Here is a 15,844-nt window from a genome sequence, read left to right on the forward strand (position 1 = left end):
AGGCACAGGTGGGGCTTGAACCCACAATCTTTGGTTTACGAGACCAACGCCTTACCACTTGGCCACCACACCTTCAAGGGTGGTTAAATTATTTTTTTCTGAATCTTGTTTACATCGCCTGGAGGCAGCAACAACAAAAAATAGGGATTTTTAACAAGGAGATACGCAGCAGTGGTGTAATCCCAAAAGATGCCCCCGAAGAGACTGGAGCTTTAATCCAGCTCCTTAGAGCGCTCGGCCGCGTTACTCTCGACAGCGGCTCTTCAGCTCTTGTTGTCTGATCTAGTGGTGTTATGACGCATGGAAGCGACTGCAACTTCGTTTTCTGAGATGCTTTCTCTCACGAGGTGAAACCTCGACTTCTTTGGCACCTCTGGATATACTTCTTCTGTAGAGCAGGCTTTCACACCTTAGCTTATAGCACCCTTCAAGTCATTTTATTTTTATAGAAAGATGCATTCCTGTTTTAAAAATGCTTTATGAGGCGTGTTTGATTAAACGGACAGTTTTCTTATTGTAGAATGCAGATCTGTGCAGCAATTGTACTGGATTTGACTGGGATTCTGAAATACTTCTTGCAAAGGTATTTAGACTTTCATGAACCTATACTAAAAAACAGACCTGAAACTCCCTAGCTTCCAATCTCTGATGTTACTGTCCTGAAACTCGGACGTGATGTTCTGCAGACATGCAGTGTCCCTTTACTCTCGTTGTTTTCAAAACGACCTCCGTTGTTGGGCGCAGTTGAAGTGGAACTGGCCTGACTGCACTGGCTCAAAATGTCCCTTAATGGGACTAGAATTAAATTCTAATATACGTATATCGTTATAAGTCATAAATACATAAATGGTTGAAGTTCTATTATACGGATACATTTAGAGGACTATTATACCTATATAGTTAAAGGTCTATTATACATCAAAGATAGGTCTTATAGGTGTAGAAACAAATAAATCAAGCCAATGATTTGGTTTAGAAATTTATTCTGAAAATATACAATTATTCACACCTGAAAAATATGTAGTTCAAATTATGCATTTTATACAATATTGTAATAAACATGATAATGTTTATTACAATATTGTTTATTACAATATATCATAAAAAACGCAACTAGTAAACTTCAGCTACAAATTATAGTAACATGGGAATATATATATATAGTAATGACAAACACAAACTAATTACATTAACACGCTAATATTTAACTCAAAACCACATTTCGATTCAAATATAAGTTTTAAAAATCACAACTTCTATATTTCCACGAAAATATTTTTAATGTTGCACAAACACTACTTTCTAATAAAGACAGAATTAAACTGTTCTGTGTCTCATGGTGATCCTCCTCTCGATACTGATGAAATGTTTAATATGATCCCTCGAGAAAAAAAAAGTGTCGATATCCACCTTGAACGATTGATGCCCCATCAAACATTTTGAAATTTCCCCGGAAGTTCATACTGTAGAAACCTGCTTCGTGGCTTAAATTCAAGGGAAACAATGCTCCCTACACCCCTTTGATAGCTCAGTTGGTATAGCGGAGGACTGTAGGGGAAATAGTAAGGCATCCTTAGGTCGCTGGTTCGATTCCGGCTCGAAGGAATGTGCTTTTTGTGAACTTTAATCAAAGAGATAAAATAGCAAATCTTTTTCACTCAGACGTTGATCAAAAGCTTAATAAACCACGAAGCAGACCCAGTGGGCAAAAGACGTATAATATACGTCTGTTAAATGCATACCTTAGACGTCTAAATGTGGTCTGCAATTCGTCTAGAATGAAATTCTAATATACGTCTAAAGTTATACGTCAATTATACGTCTATGTTTAGACGTTCATTATACATAAATGGTTGGAGTTCTATTATACGGATAAATTTAGAGGACTATTATACATATATGGTTGGAGTTCCGGATAACTTTAGAGGTCTATTATACGGATAACTTTAGAGGACTATTATACGTATATGGTTAGAGGTCTATTATACGTATATGGTTAGAGGTCTATTATACGGATAACATTAGAGGTCTATTATACGTATATAGGTAGAGGTCTATTATACATCAAAGATAGGTTTTATAGGTGTAGAAACAAGTAAACCAAGCCAATGAGTAGGTTTAGAAATGTATTCTGAAAATACACATTCACACCTGAAACATATGTATTTCAAATTATACATTGTATACAATCAATCAACAATCCACATATGGGCAATAATCATAAAAAACACAACTAGTCTTAAACTTCAGCTACAAATTCTGGTAACATGGCAATATACAGTAAAGTAATGACAAACAAACTAATTACATTAACACACTAACTCAAAACCACATTTTGATTCAAATATACATTTTAAAATGTACAACTTCTATATTTCCAAGAAAAAAAAAATATTACAATGGAAGTTAAGACGATTTTTGTCCACTATTTGCAAACCCTGTCTAATTGTCCTAACAGTTAGAACCAAAAACCTATCATTTTCAGTGTCCAGATCTCCTGGCCCCGTGCCTTGCATATGCATTCTTCAAGTAACGCATTGCGTGCTCCTTTATTTCTTTTTCTGTTGATGTAGGGTGGGACTTCAGCACCGCAGCTAGGAGAAAATTATATAATATTACTTCCCAAATAAATGATGATTAATATCTTCTTTAGTATTGTTGTAACAGAAGAAATAAGGTTCTTGATCCCGAGATGAAGTAAAACAGATGAGTTTATTGCATGCAAGGAACAATAAAGCCGAAGTCTTGTTTCCCGCAAGAAACAACAAAACCGAAGTATTGTTCCCCGTACTGTTACAAACTTTTGGGTTATATAGTGTTTTCTTCTCCGTTTCTGACGTCACTCGGTCTGATGGTAAAGAGGGGGGTTCATGGTATTTGGCCAGTTTACGATGTTCTGGGCAAATGGTCAGTTTAACATTACACCCAGGGGGGTTCCTAGCTTGCATCTGCAATCCTTATCAGTTAACCCCCTTTCCTGCCATAAACCCCAGCTTGTGACTTAGAAGTCTAAGTCTACAGAAAAGATTAAATTCAAACCCCCGTCTTCACATCTTTCTTCAGTATAATCTAAAAAATGAACGGTTTACTAAGCTCAAAGCTGAAATAAATGTATAAAATTTGGCTTGCATCATAGCAGTTGAGCAATAAAGTCTGTCCTAATTAAAGAGTACCCAAAGTTTGAAAGTACAACATAGAATAAGAATAGAGAAATGGCAAAACGATTTTGTGTCATCTTCCCCATTCACACTATTTTTATATGCCATTTTTTGCTTATTCACGTACTATTTTAATCAAAATAATATTAAGAAAGATCTGTATGTATTCAGATAGTATTATTATTGTTCATTCTTACTCGTCAAAAGAGGATTGCTGAGATATTTGCGGATATACTTCTACGTTTGAAAAACGTGTCCAAAATGGTGACCAACGAATACTAGCAATGCATTGTGGTATATAACCGGAAAATATACTGGGTTCGATATTTTCTCAACGTATGCGTTTATTAATGTTGTTGATATTATGGTTGAAATTTAACATTGATAATACATCGCCGCTATGTGCCCCCTGCTATGAGCTGATGTGCAATTTTAATGCATGCAGTTAGTAAGGATCGTACTGTTGTATGGTATTATATATAATGACATTATGGAAAAGGATGGGGACAGGCCTGGCATCACGGGGGGAGGGAGGAACGTCGCCCCTTCAGTTTTGGGCAAAAAGATTTACCTAACTTAATTTGCGCCCTAAAAAAATAGTTGTACTTTGTCAATGGTCAGACAACACTAAATGACACGAACAGTCACTCAGTCTGTTTGATGGGCAGGAGGGCTATCCATCCAGGAACTGCACATATCAGTGTCGTTATTGAGTGTCAACATTACGATCCTGTTTGCTCAGGTGGACCGATTCCTTGCAGTAGTTTATCATTATACTTAAAATCGTTATATAATTAGGACTAGTTATAGCAGTCTGTGCTTTCTGTTGGTTTTACAACATTTTTTTTCTTAACGATTCAGAACATCTATGTAGCTGCAAAAATGAACGCTTATGGTACTTTTTCGCTCCAGGCAATACAAACCGTGAGATTTGTATTTTGCTGCGAGATTTCATTTGGGTAGCTGCACCATACAGCTCCGTTTCAACTGAAATATCACCCCCACCCTCAGAATTTCAGACGCCCCCCTACAGCTTTTTCCCCGGGCACCGCGCACTGATGGGGGACGGGGTGTCCAGGAAATGGTACCAACTTTTGTCAAGAAAATAAAAATAGAAACTCTATAGGCACTCAAACGTTTTACTGTTTTTTTTCAGGCAGGTGGCAAAACCCCCTCAGCAAAACCCTTGTATGCCAAGCTGTGGGCATTGATTCGTCGAATATACGTATATTTACGGCGAAAATACGGCTATACGTATATATACGTCGCCTCGACGTATAATCAACATCGAATTGCAACCGTAAAATCGACGACATGAATAAACGCATATATAACGTCGAAAACACATCTAACACAGTGCCTGAGGCTTTTTACTGTATGTATCGTGTGTGCCGCAACGAGGAGTATACGGCACTCTGCACAGTGTACGGAGTAAATTATTTTCGCAGTAATTAATTTACACGTGTATAATAAATATAGTAATAAATATAATACATTAATTACTGCGAAAAAGTAATTAATTTACACGTGTATAATAAATATAGTAAAAAATATAATAAATTAACTTCGTACACTGTGCTTTGATATGGATGTTCATTTGAAGGATTTGAGGAAACTATCAAGGATCTCAGAACAACCAAAGATACATTTGGGCATCTGCTATTGGTAAAGATTAACGAATACAGTAAGTGTGAAGTTTGCACACACACGAGAGAAAAAAATCAGTTTTAATTCACTTCATTAAACTGACGGTGTGCATAGCAGAGGATGGTTTCGATCCATCGACCTCTGGGTTATGAGCCCAGCACGCTTCCGCTGCACCACTCTGCTGACAGCTGTCATAGTGTGATTCAACACAACTGCTCTATCTTTGCTTTCTAAAAGTGCGCCCGAGATGAAAAGTCTAAACGGTAAACGCAGACGTCACTTTGAGCACTTGGTCTTTTATAGTACAAATATCACACGCTGCACTACATGGGCGTGTCTTCAAGATCGTTGTGAACCAAAGCTTCTGCTTTCCAAGGCAACTGATTCTTTCGTCGTTAATTCCCAAATCTTCAATGAGAATCAGTGAAATGAAAACCAAACACATGTACACACTCGCGTCCTAGCGTGAAAGAAAAAAGATGGAAGCATTTGAGAAATAACAAGAGTAGTCTGAACAGCTCCAGCCTGTCAACTGTTCTACAAAGTGATCGCTACCTCCACACCCAGTTTATAACACTGAAAATGATTCAGGAAGCATAGCGAAGGTCTAAAACCAGTGGTTGAAAAGCGTCTTGATACATAAAATGACAATTTCTCAAAAGTAATATCTTCATCTTTGAAATAGTCATCCATATATTTTCGTTTTTCTCTTTTTTACATATCACGCTTTCGAGAAATAAACTGTCTTGTAATGAAGGCTGCATTAGAAAATGTGTATCTAGCTTTGTTCAATTAAAACCGGCACATCCCAGTGGGAAAAAGATGTAGAATATACGACTATTAAACCCATACCTTTTAAATTGTAATCAACAAATGGCTAATCATCATAAAAAAACACAACTAACTTTAGTTACAAATTCTAGTAACATGGCAATATATATATATAGTAATGACAAACACAAACTAATTAAATGAACACGCTAATATTTGACTCAAAACCACATTTCGATTCAAATATAAATTTAAAAATTTACAACTTCTATATTTCCATGAAAATATTATTAATGTATCACAAACGCTACTTTCTAAAAAAGACAGAATTAAACTGTTTGTTTTGTGTCTCATGGTGATCCTCCTCTCGATATGAATGAAATGTTTAATATGATCCCTCGAGAAAAAAAAAAGAGTCAATTTCCGCCTGGAATGATTGATGCCCCATCAAACATTTTGTAATATTCCCGGAAGTTCATACAGTAGAATCCTGGTTCGTGGGTAAACAAGACTAAGGAAACGAGTTGGAAACTTGATGTCGAACTGGGATTTAGATCACCCGAAACATTAGGCTACATTGGGCAGTATGTGCCAGAGAGTGGCTTTTTCACTCAGACGTTGATCAAAAGCTCAGTAAACGGCGAAGCAGAGGCTTTTGTTCCGAATTCAGCTCACGTCTGATTTTCTTGTTTTGGCCAAGATCTGAACTTTGAATTCAGCGACTACTTGGTCTGCTTTGTAATTCAAATGTAGATACAAATGTCACGGTTTTTTTGTAGATATAAAGGTGTTCTCTGTTTTCAAAGGATAGGTACTTAATTGGCTTTATGATTTGGTTTTGATTTTGTATCGTTGTGTTATTAGGTTTGTGCTTCTTGTGTTTTTAACGTATCGTGAACTTATTTTTGAAACAAATGCTGACAAAGGCAAACATGGCACACATCTGTTTATACCAGCGGTGGATTGTGCATTTTTTAAAGTAAAATCTACTGTGCACTTTTGGGAGTATAATAGGTTCGATATAAAGTGGCAAAAATATAAAGGGGGAAAATACCCCAGACTGTGTGTAAAGGCCTCGTTGAGACTGTTGTTCTCTTGTTAAATATGGCGTACTGTGCACGAAATGTTACAGAAACACAATCTGATATTTTAATAATTTATAATAATAATAATAATAATTGCTTACACTTATATAGCGCTTTTCTGGACACTCCACTCAAAGCGCATTACAGGTAATGGGGTCTCCCCTCCACCACCACCAAGTGCTCTCGGATCCAAATATTAAGTTCTAATTCTTTTAAAGGTGATATCTTCTCTTCCTCTAGTGGAAATCACATGATGTGAGCAATTGTTTTTGTTTGTTTTTTTTCACGTTGTGATCCAAAGAGCCTCAGACGCACAGTCTGACAGTAACCGAACCAGAATGGATTCTCCTGGAGGCCGGACTGAGCTCATTCTCACTCCCTGTGCTGAAAACAGAATTATCTCTTCTCCGAACATCGTCTACAGCTGCTAGATATTGCTCTGCGTCCTACTACTCCAGCAATTCCTTTGACCAAAGACAGATCACTTGTGTGCTTTTAACCTTCTTGTGGCTACAGGCTCCTTGATGGCTCATGCTGATCGTCCTCTGGATCCAAAAGAAAATTTTAAAGCTGATGCATTTTTGATTGTAATTTGCATCTAGCTACAACGTCCCTTGAAAAAATATTTTATTAGTTGTGTGCAATCGGTATCTTTTACTTTACAGATGGTAGTGGAAATAGTTTTAAAAATGTTTTCTAAAGAAGACTGTATTGCCAGGACCTGCCTTTAGCGCTCAGTAGCGATTACGCTGTTGATATAGATGGAGAAGAAATGTAAGATGAATTGATGATCTAAGTTAAAATAGCCCTATCACGCCTCCTGTAACAGTGTTTGTATTCATAGCAAGTAATATTCTTTTTCAAACCCGAACGTTGCTTTTGCATTAAGTGTTACGAAACAATTACCGGTTTCGGTAGCTTCTGAAGAGCGCACTTTTCCAAACTGAAGCCTATAAGAACATTATTCAAGACGCACCATGGCCCAGAATCGTGCATCGGGACAAGGATTAACATCAATTGAAAGTACTCCCAAATAAAAGATTTGACCGAAAAATTAAATGAGTAGGCAAGAATTAAAACAACACCATAACTTCTTGACTTCCAAACTCTTTCCTGGTTCAGGCCATGTAAAATGACATGATCAGTGGAGTCATGCCGAGGTTGTGAGTTTAAGCCTCACCTGGAGCAGCCTGGTTTTCTGTCTTGACAGGTAAACAGTGTTTTGTGTTATTTGCTAAATGGAGAGAGGATTCTGTGTTAATTGTGCTCCTCCTGGAAGAGGTCAAGATGAGATGTTCACGAGGCTGGTGGTAAATATCCTATCCAGGAATATTTTTTGTTCTTTATCGGGGAATATCGAATATCGGGGCTGTATAAAGGGGCTGTAGGGGGTCAGATCTATAGATGTAGTAAACACATCAGTGGAGACGGTGTGTCTGCTCTCTGTGAGAGAGACGGGTGGAAAGAATAATCTGTGGTCTGGGAAGAAGAGACCCCCATTAGAAGAGCGGCGCTCCTCACGGGAGAGAATGAAAAAAATATTTTTCAGGGACGCTGATTTTTCTCTTTGGGGGAATTAACGTGGTGCAATGGTAGCATGTCTGACTCCAGATCAGAAAGTTGTGAGTTCAAGTCATGTTGAGGTCAGCTGATGTGTTTGCAGGTGCTGCTGGTGCCGAACCTGGAAATTACACCATGCGGTTGGGTTTTATTTGTACACCACATAGGTAATCTGAAAGGAATAACAGTGATTGGCTGGCCAAAATGACCGACAGGGGCACTCGTGGTGCATTGGTTGGTAGTGAAAAGATTTAATCATTTAATGTCTTTACTGTGCACATTTCAATCCGCTTAGTTTTGAATATTTATATGGAATTTTACCACTAAAGGGAAATTTTAGTAGCTGAGCATAAAAAGAAGAGGAGCATAACGCATCTGAAGGTCATAAACGATATTAATTTTGGAACATAAACATACAGTATATAGCTGGTCTTGGTACTTTAAAGAAAAAAATACACACCAGTATTCCATTTCTCCCTAAATATTTTAAGCATCGAAGTCTTTAACTAACGTGATACCGGAGTCAACAAGCATACTTTTAGAATTTGATTAAAAGGGAATATAATATGGAATCGCGTATCTAAAGAATTTAATAACGGTATGATTATATCCGTGTACTGCGACAGGGCTGTGTAGGGCTGTGGTGCTGGACTTTTCTTTTAACAAACATTTCTTCGAAAAAATAGAATAGCGATATTATGGACAATCAATTGACTTTTATATTTCAAAATATCGCAATATGATCGATATTTGCGATATTTTGAACATATCTTCCCTTCTGACAGCGGTTCCTGCTTCTATTGTGTGTGTGTGTGCAACAGAGTAAATTTTTATAGAGAAATGGAGGCTGGACAGTATGCTTTACAATATAAACATTTATATTGATTTAAATCGTGTTCTGATTTAAATCGCAAATGCGTGTTTAATTATGTGTTTTTTAATCATAATCAGGCTAATGCATTTCTACATTTTCTGTATGAACCAGCTTAGAGGTTAAAACAGAAAGACAGCTTGTGTTTAAATTGAGTGTAAGGTAATTTATGCTTCTAAAGTCATGGTCAGCATTTATTATTGTACTGTGCTGTAAACTTTTTCTGTGCCTAGTCATATTATTTTATAGCGTTTTTATTGCGTTATTAAATCCGGTGGCGCTGTGTGTTAGTTTCCTGACTCCCATGTCACATGGTCTGTGATTGAATCCCATGGAACTATGACTTTATTTTTTAACAAACATTTCTTTGAAAAAATGAAACGTTTCCCTTGGTCAGAGATTAAATAAAACCTCACTCGCACCAAACAAATTAATATTTCTAAATATCACAAAATACGTTCATTGTCTTCCAATCGAGTCCAGTTGACATTAGAAGCCTGCCACAGCCGGACTGTTAAACCAACGCATTAGCATGTCAAAGCCCATTGAGGGTATTGAGCCATTATTGGCTTTAGTATTCCCCCCCTCTCCCCTCAATTCAATTCAATTGAAGGTGTTTTATTTGCATGACAGATGGGTACAAGCAGTGTTGGGTATGTATATTGTAACGCTTACGGCAGACAGGCACTGTGAAAGAGCCGGTGCACCAAAGCAGCGCACTGATGGAGCGTCTGCATTTCTAACTTAGTTTTTAAAATTAGTCAAGCAATATGAAGCATCTCCTTTTACTTAGTGCCTGAGCATAAAAAGAATAGGAGCATACTGCAACGCGTGTGAAGTCCATAAACGATATTAATTTTGGAACTTAAACATACAGATGCAGCCATTCAAAATGGGTGAGGTATTTCGCGGCATACCGCGACACGCCCACCGGGGTATCACGCGGTTCACGTGTGTCACGTGACTAACTATCCGGCGTCGCCTTGTAAAACCGCCAGGGGGAGCTTAACCTCTCATGTACAGCATTTGAGCCTTTAATTTTGAACTGTGTATTACAGCATGTTAATCATCAGTCATTAAAATGTTGGTATATTTTATGAAAGTAAGATTGCTCAGTTGGACAAAAGTACACAACCTACCTTTATCAGAAATATTTATGCATCAAACCCTTTACTGAAGATATTACTAATAGTATTAATAATGGATGACTTTGGACAAGCTGTATACTCAAAGTATAATTTCTTTAGCACATTTGTACAAGCACTTGGAATCTGTCCAAGCCATACTTTGTCAGGCATTTTGTTTTACTTCAACGGGCATAAATACTTCCTTGCTTTTAACAGGGCGTTTCATAATTTCTAGCTACGAAAATGATTTAAAATGCGACACCTATCATTCAACTAGAGCTTAAAATATCACAAGGAAAAATACACACCGGTATTCCATTTCTCCCTAAACATTGTAAGCTTCGAAGTCTTTAACTAACGTGATACCGGAGTCAACAAGCATACTTTTAGAATTTGATTAAAAGGGAATATAATATGGAATCGCGTATCTCAAGAATTTAATAACGGTATGATTATATCCGTGTACTGCGGCAGGGCTATGTAGGGCTGTTTCGCCTGCCTGCTCATGTGAGCTGTCTTGAAGCCTACTGGTCTAGGTGCGTGACTACCAACTGGCAGGTTGTGTGTTTGAATCCAGCTGGTGCTGGACCTTCCAGTTTTATTTATTTATTTTTTAATCGCGTAACATAAACATATTACCGTATGCAAACTGTACTGTATACAATATGTATATGTATATTTAATGTCTTAACTGTGCCCGTTTAAGTATTGAATATTCATATCTAATTTTACCACTGAAGGGAAATCTTAACATAAACATACAGTATATGGCTGGTCTCGGTACTTTAAAGAAAAAAATACACACCAGTATTCCATTTCTCCCTAAACATTGTAAGCTTCGAAGTCTTTAACTAACGCGATACCGGAGTCAACAAGCATACTTTTAGAATTTGATTAAAAGGGAATATAATATGGAATCGCATATCTCAAGAAATTAATAACGATATAATTATATTCATGTTGCAAAAGAACTGCAACGGACATAAAAACTCCCTTGCTTTTAACAGAGCGTTCCATAATTTCTAACTACGAAAATGCCAGGTGAAAGGATTTGTAAACATATTTTGTTAAAGCAAGTCAGTTTTTTCTGCAACACATAAAATACATTTTTCCAAGAAAGTTTAGCCTTTGTCACTAATGAAACCACTAAATAAAGACATAAATATAGAAATCTTAAGATTTGTTTTATTTAATGTTGGTAGCAGGATGAACTGTCAGAGTGTATATTTTGTCGCAAAGTTGCTGCAAGATGTTAACAGTGAAAAAGGTATTTAGAAATGAGTTATTTCAAGATGAAAAAGAAAACATACACGAAACATGGTTTCATTACGACCAGAATCGGTCTTGAGATATTTTGAACTTCATTTACAGTATTTGAGAGGTATGTCTTAACACCGATACTACAGTGCTTAAGTACTGCTCACGTATATGTTTCTAGGTTTATATTATGCATTTCATACGGTCAAATTACTTCTGAGCAACTAATAAGAAGCGCGAAACGGTATGCGTTTTACTTTCGTTTTGTGCTGGGACCCGTGGATTGATTAGAGATATCAAGTACATACAAGTCATTTTTTAAATGTTGTAGTTCGTCTTGAAAAAATGTTACGAGTACATCATCTATCAACAATCACACAGGTTCTGTTTCCATATTGCGGATTTTGGTTAGGTATTATCAAATCCAGTGGCACTGTTAGTTTACTGAGTCCCATGTCACATGGTCTGTGATTGAAACCTGTAAAACCGGTTTAATTCATCACAGCCAGCACTCTTCAGGTGTGAGGGTCATCTGCTCAGAATGAAACCCTAAAATGTTTGTGTATATTCTAATGGTAGTGGGGGCAGGGTGTGTGGGAACAGGTTTGGTTGAAATTGCATTGGAGATCTATGTTCTTCACACCTGAAACATTTTCTCTGAAAGCATTTTCTTCGCAGTTTAACCGATCTTGTTACAGCATGTTACAGTTTACTATTATTAACCATATTAATTTTAAGTGCTTAATGTAAAATCTTGTAAAAATATATTTTCATTGTTCAAATATACATTAAGTCTGACTATTATATAATAAGTTAAATACAAAACTAAAGAAAAAATAGGGTTAAATAGAATTCTAAATATTTTACTAACAATGTTAACTGTTTATGAATAATAAAATGTATTAACTAAGGAGTAGGATGGCACAGTTGTTAGTATGTTTTTTGTTTTGTTTCTTTTTCATAAATAGTAGTACCTGATGTCTCAGTGGCTTTCAAAATTAAATTATGCATGCAAACCTGTGAACTAGAAAGATAACTAAGATATCCATCCATTATATTCCATAATATCCATGAAATATATGGCGCTGAAATACAGTATGTGTGACGCAGTGGTGGCCTGACACGGTGAGGTGCCCTGGCAGCTGTGTGATGCAGTGGTGGTCGGGTATGTAGATGTAGTAAACACATTAGTGGAGACGGTTTGTCTGCTCTCCGTGAGAGAGCCGGGCGGGAAGAATAATCTGTGGTCTGAGAAGAAGAGACCCTCGTTGGAAGAGCGGCGCTCCTCACAGGAGAGAATGAAAACAATCTTTTTCAGGGACGCTGATTTTTCTCTTTGGGTGAATTAAAAACACTAGCCATGAGTGACCTCGTGGCACAATGGTAGCGTATCTGACTCCTGATCAAAAGGTTGCGTGTTCAAATCATGTCGAGGTCAGCTGATGTGGTTGCTTTTGCTGAACCCGGAATTTACACCACGCAGTTGGGTTTTAGCTGTACACCACCTAGGTAATCTGAACAAAATAACATAGCAGTACAGAACACCCAGTCAGGAGCTTATGCAGCATTTCATCTTGAACACGACAAGAGAAAAGGCACACTGCATGTCCGCGAAACATCACGTCTGACTTTAGAGACAGTGACATCAGAGAATGGAAGTTTTTTTTTGTTACAGGTTCAAGCAAACCTGAAAGTTAGGGAGTGTTTGGTCACTTTTGTATGAAAAAGTGTCTGAAGCCTGTAATTATAATTTGCCCTTTTTTAATTGTGGTTGAAATCCACTCCCATGTACCAAGACCTTACAGTATATTCATGTTTACTTAAATTACTAACTATTGGACTATTGGACATTAGTTGGTGTTTTTTTTTGTAACGATTTGCTATTTCATGCAGGAAAGAAAGGAACCCAGACCCAACGTTTGCTTTCAGGTGCGGTTCATTTACATAACGGACATCTATTTCTGAGGAGCCTGATTTAAATCACACAACCCCTGTAGAAGTCGAATCGACAATCTTATAAACCGAAATCAGCCGCGTTATCCATTAAACCACTAGCCCGTCACGTAAATGAATTGCACCATGGTGAGTTCAGCGCCGCTACTAGTAATACCCCACCCCCATCTTAAATTTCTAAGTGAGAACCGTGTTTTCTACATTTTTATCAGTTTTAAAAAATCAGTACTTTTAAGCAGACAAAGCCTTTATGTGTCGCTCTGAATTTCTAATTGATTTAGAATTCCAAGAAAAAAGCGTTTTCTTCCACAACGGCGTGAAATGATCACGTCTTTCACTCTACTTCTCTCTAGTAGTAAAGCTTATCTTGCTAGGTGAGCATTTGCTCTGGTAAATTAGGTAACTTTTCATGTTAACTCACTTCTTCTAAACACAACATTTCCTGGTGCATGTTTTCTCCATGAAAAAATACATTTTCCCTTAGATGATTTCTCATTTAGTTTCATCAAAGAGTACAGAAAGAAGAAAGAAAGGAAAAGTGTCATAAATGAACTCTGTCGCCCTTGGGAGATGTCAAGCGCATTGGACATGAAAAGTGCCCAATAAAAGCCATTTCTCTTACGGTCAGGGCTCCTGTTCCGTGTAAAGGAGGCAGCTTGCTCAGCCGGCAGACTCAGGGCTTACTGAACGCAAATGGCTCAGAGCGGTGTGTCCAAGCTGCTGTAAAAGAGGAGAATTCTGCCGGCACTGTGGCTGAGTCGGTTTAAGTACCTGTCTCGTTAACTGGAGATCCTGGCTCCACATCCCAGCTGTGACTTTCTTCCTGTCTTTTTGTGCAGAAACTACCATCTTGGACAACCCAAATCTTCAATGAGAATCAGTGAAACGAAAACCAAACACATGTATACACTCGCGTCCTAGCCTGAAAGAAAAATTATGGAAGCATTTGAGGAATAACAACAGTAGTCTGAACAGCTCCAACCTACAGTATCAACTGTTCAACAGTGATCGCTCCCTCTACACCCAGTTTATAACACTGAAAATGATTCAGGAAGCACAGCAAAGTTCTAAAACCAGCGGTTGAAAAGCGTCTAGATACATAAAATGACAATCTCTCAAAAGTAAAATCTTAATCTTTTAAATATTGTCATCCATATATTTTCGTTTTTCTCTTTTTTACATAACACGCTTTCGAGAAATAGACTGTCTTGTAATGAAAGCTGCATTAGAAAATGTGTACCTCAATTAAAATCGACAATATGTCTTTTGCGTTATTCAGCTTTCTTAGCGCTTGGGTCTCGATTCAGATATTGCAATGAAAGCAACAGGGGAGTGAGTTTTCCTTTTCTAAATCAAAGGTGATCTGCTCACAAGGAAGTATAAAAACTTTTTTATACTTTTGAAGACCGCAAATTGTCGAAACACTGTTGCTTCATAAGCTAATAAGTAAGGTTTCTGAGCACGCATTGTATTACTAATGCTATTATTAATTTAAAAAAAAGCTTAAATTCACATAATGGAATTTGGACGGCTCAAAGTAGCCTATTCCTTGTACAACTTTACTTGCCCGGTGAGTAGAGTTTTAAGCAACGGCAGCAGATGTAACAGTAATAGCAACAGCGTAGAGTGTCACAATACACTCTATGAAAGAATTGCGGCTTCAGATCGTTTTGTTCTGTTGAAGCTACCTACAGGCTCCGAATTGTTGACATTGGCTGTGATCTTCTTTTTTCAAGTTTTATGAAATTCTTCACATATTTGAAATATTTCATTCGGGTTCGCCTAATACACGGTGCAAACCGTACCTGCAGCAGAATGCTGTGGCACATGAATCCGTTTTGTTTATCGGTTGTAAGGATTGAGGAGCGTACTACAAATCGAGCAAGCGAAAAGAAAATTAAACAGGAGTCACTTTTTGGAGTCACTGAGTCATGTAGTTTTGAGACTAAATATCTGACTTTCAGTTTGAAGCGGTACAATGGATTCCAGGTCACATTCGTTCTTGATTCAGGATATATATGAATGTGCTAATGGTTAAAACTATGTTTACATGAGGTACAAGCGGTAACATTTTCATTGCGAGAAGAAAGTCAGTCCGTGCGCATTTCTCAGCGTGCACATTGTCAGGAACACTAAACCCACAGTGCCAGCAAACCTTTCGATAGTCTGTAGGTACTGCCACTGCAAATATAACAGGTTGTTCATACAGACGTATGATATCGTTGCTATCTCGTAATTAGATGATAATTTGGTATTTCTTAATTAGGAGAATTCAGGATTTTTTTCCTTGGTGGCAACAATGCGCTTCCGCAATAAATCATAGACTCTGCTTTTAAAAATAGCTGCACCAGGCACATGGACACAGATAAACACTGATTTAAAATTCAAGAATATTGTAGCGTTTGGCAGGTTCTT

General features: G+C 37.4%; 3 non-coding genes across 3 annotated transcripts; 2 read left to right on the forward strand and 1 right to left on the reverse strand.

Moving 5' to 3' along the window:
• Positions 1 to 72, reverse strand: trnat-cgu (transfer RNA threonine (anticodon CGU)). The gene has a single exon. It is a non-coding gene; the product is annotated as a tRNA-Thr (tRNA).
• A 1,445-nt stretch (positions 73 to 1,517) lies between these two features.
• On the forward strand, positions 1,518 to 1,605 carry trnay-gua (transfer RNA tyrosine (anticodon GUA)). The gene is given in 2 exon segments: positions 1,518 to 1,554; positions 1,570 to 1,605. It is a non-coding gene; the product is annotated as a tRNA-Tyr (tRNA).
• An 11,237-nt stretch (positions 1,606 to 12,842) lies between these two features.
• trnar-ccu (transfer RNA arginine (anticodon CCU)) lies at positions 12,843 to 12,914 on the forward strand. The gene has a single exon. It is a non-coding gene; the product is annotated as a tRNA-Arg (tRNA).
• Positions 12,915 to 15,844: the final 2,930 nt, after the last annotated feature.

Source organism: Lepisosteus oculatus, chromosome 14, assembly GCF_040954835.1.
Source record: "Lepisosteus oculatus isolate fLepOcu1 chromosome 14, fLepOcu1.hap2, whole genome shotgun sequence".
NCBI lineage: Eukaryota > Metazoa > Chordata > Actinopteri > Semionotiformes > Lepisosteidae > Lepisosteus > Lepisosteus oculatus.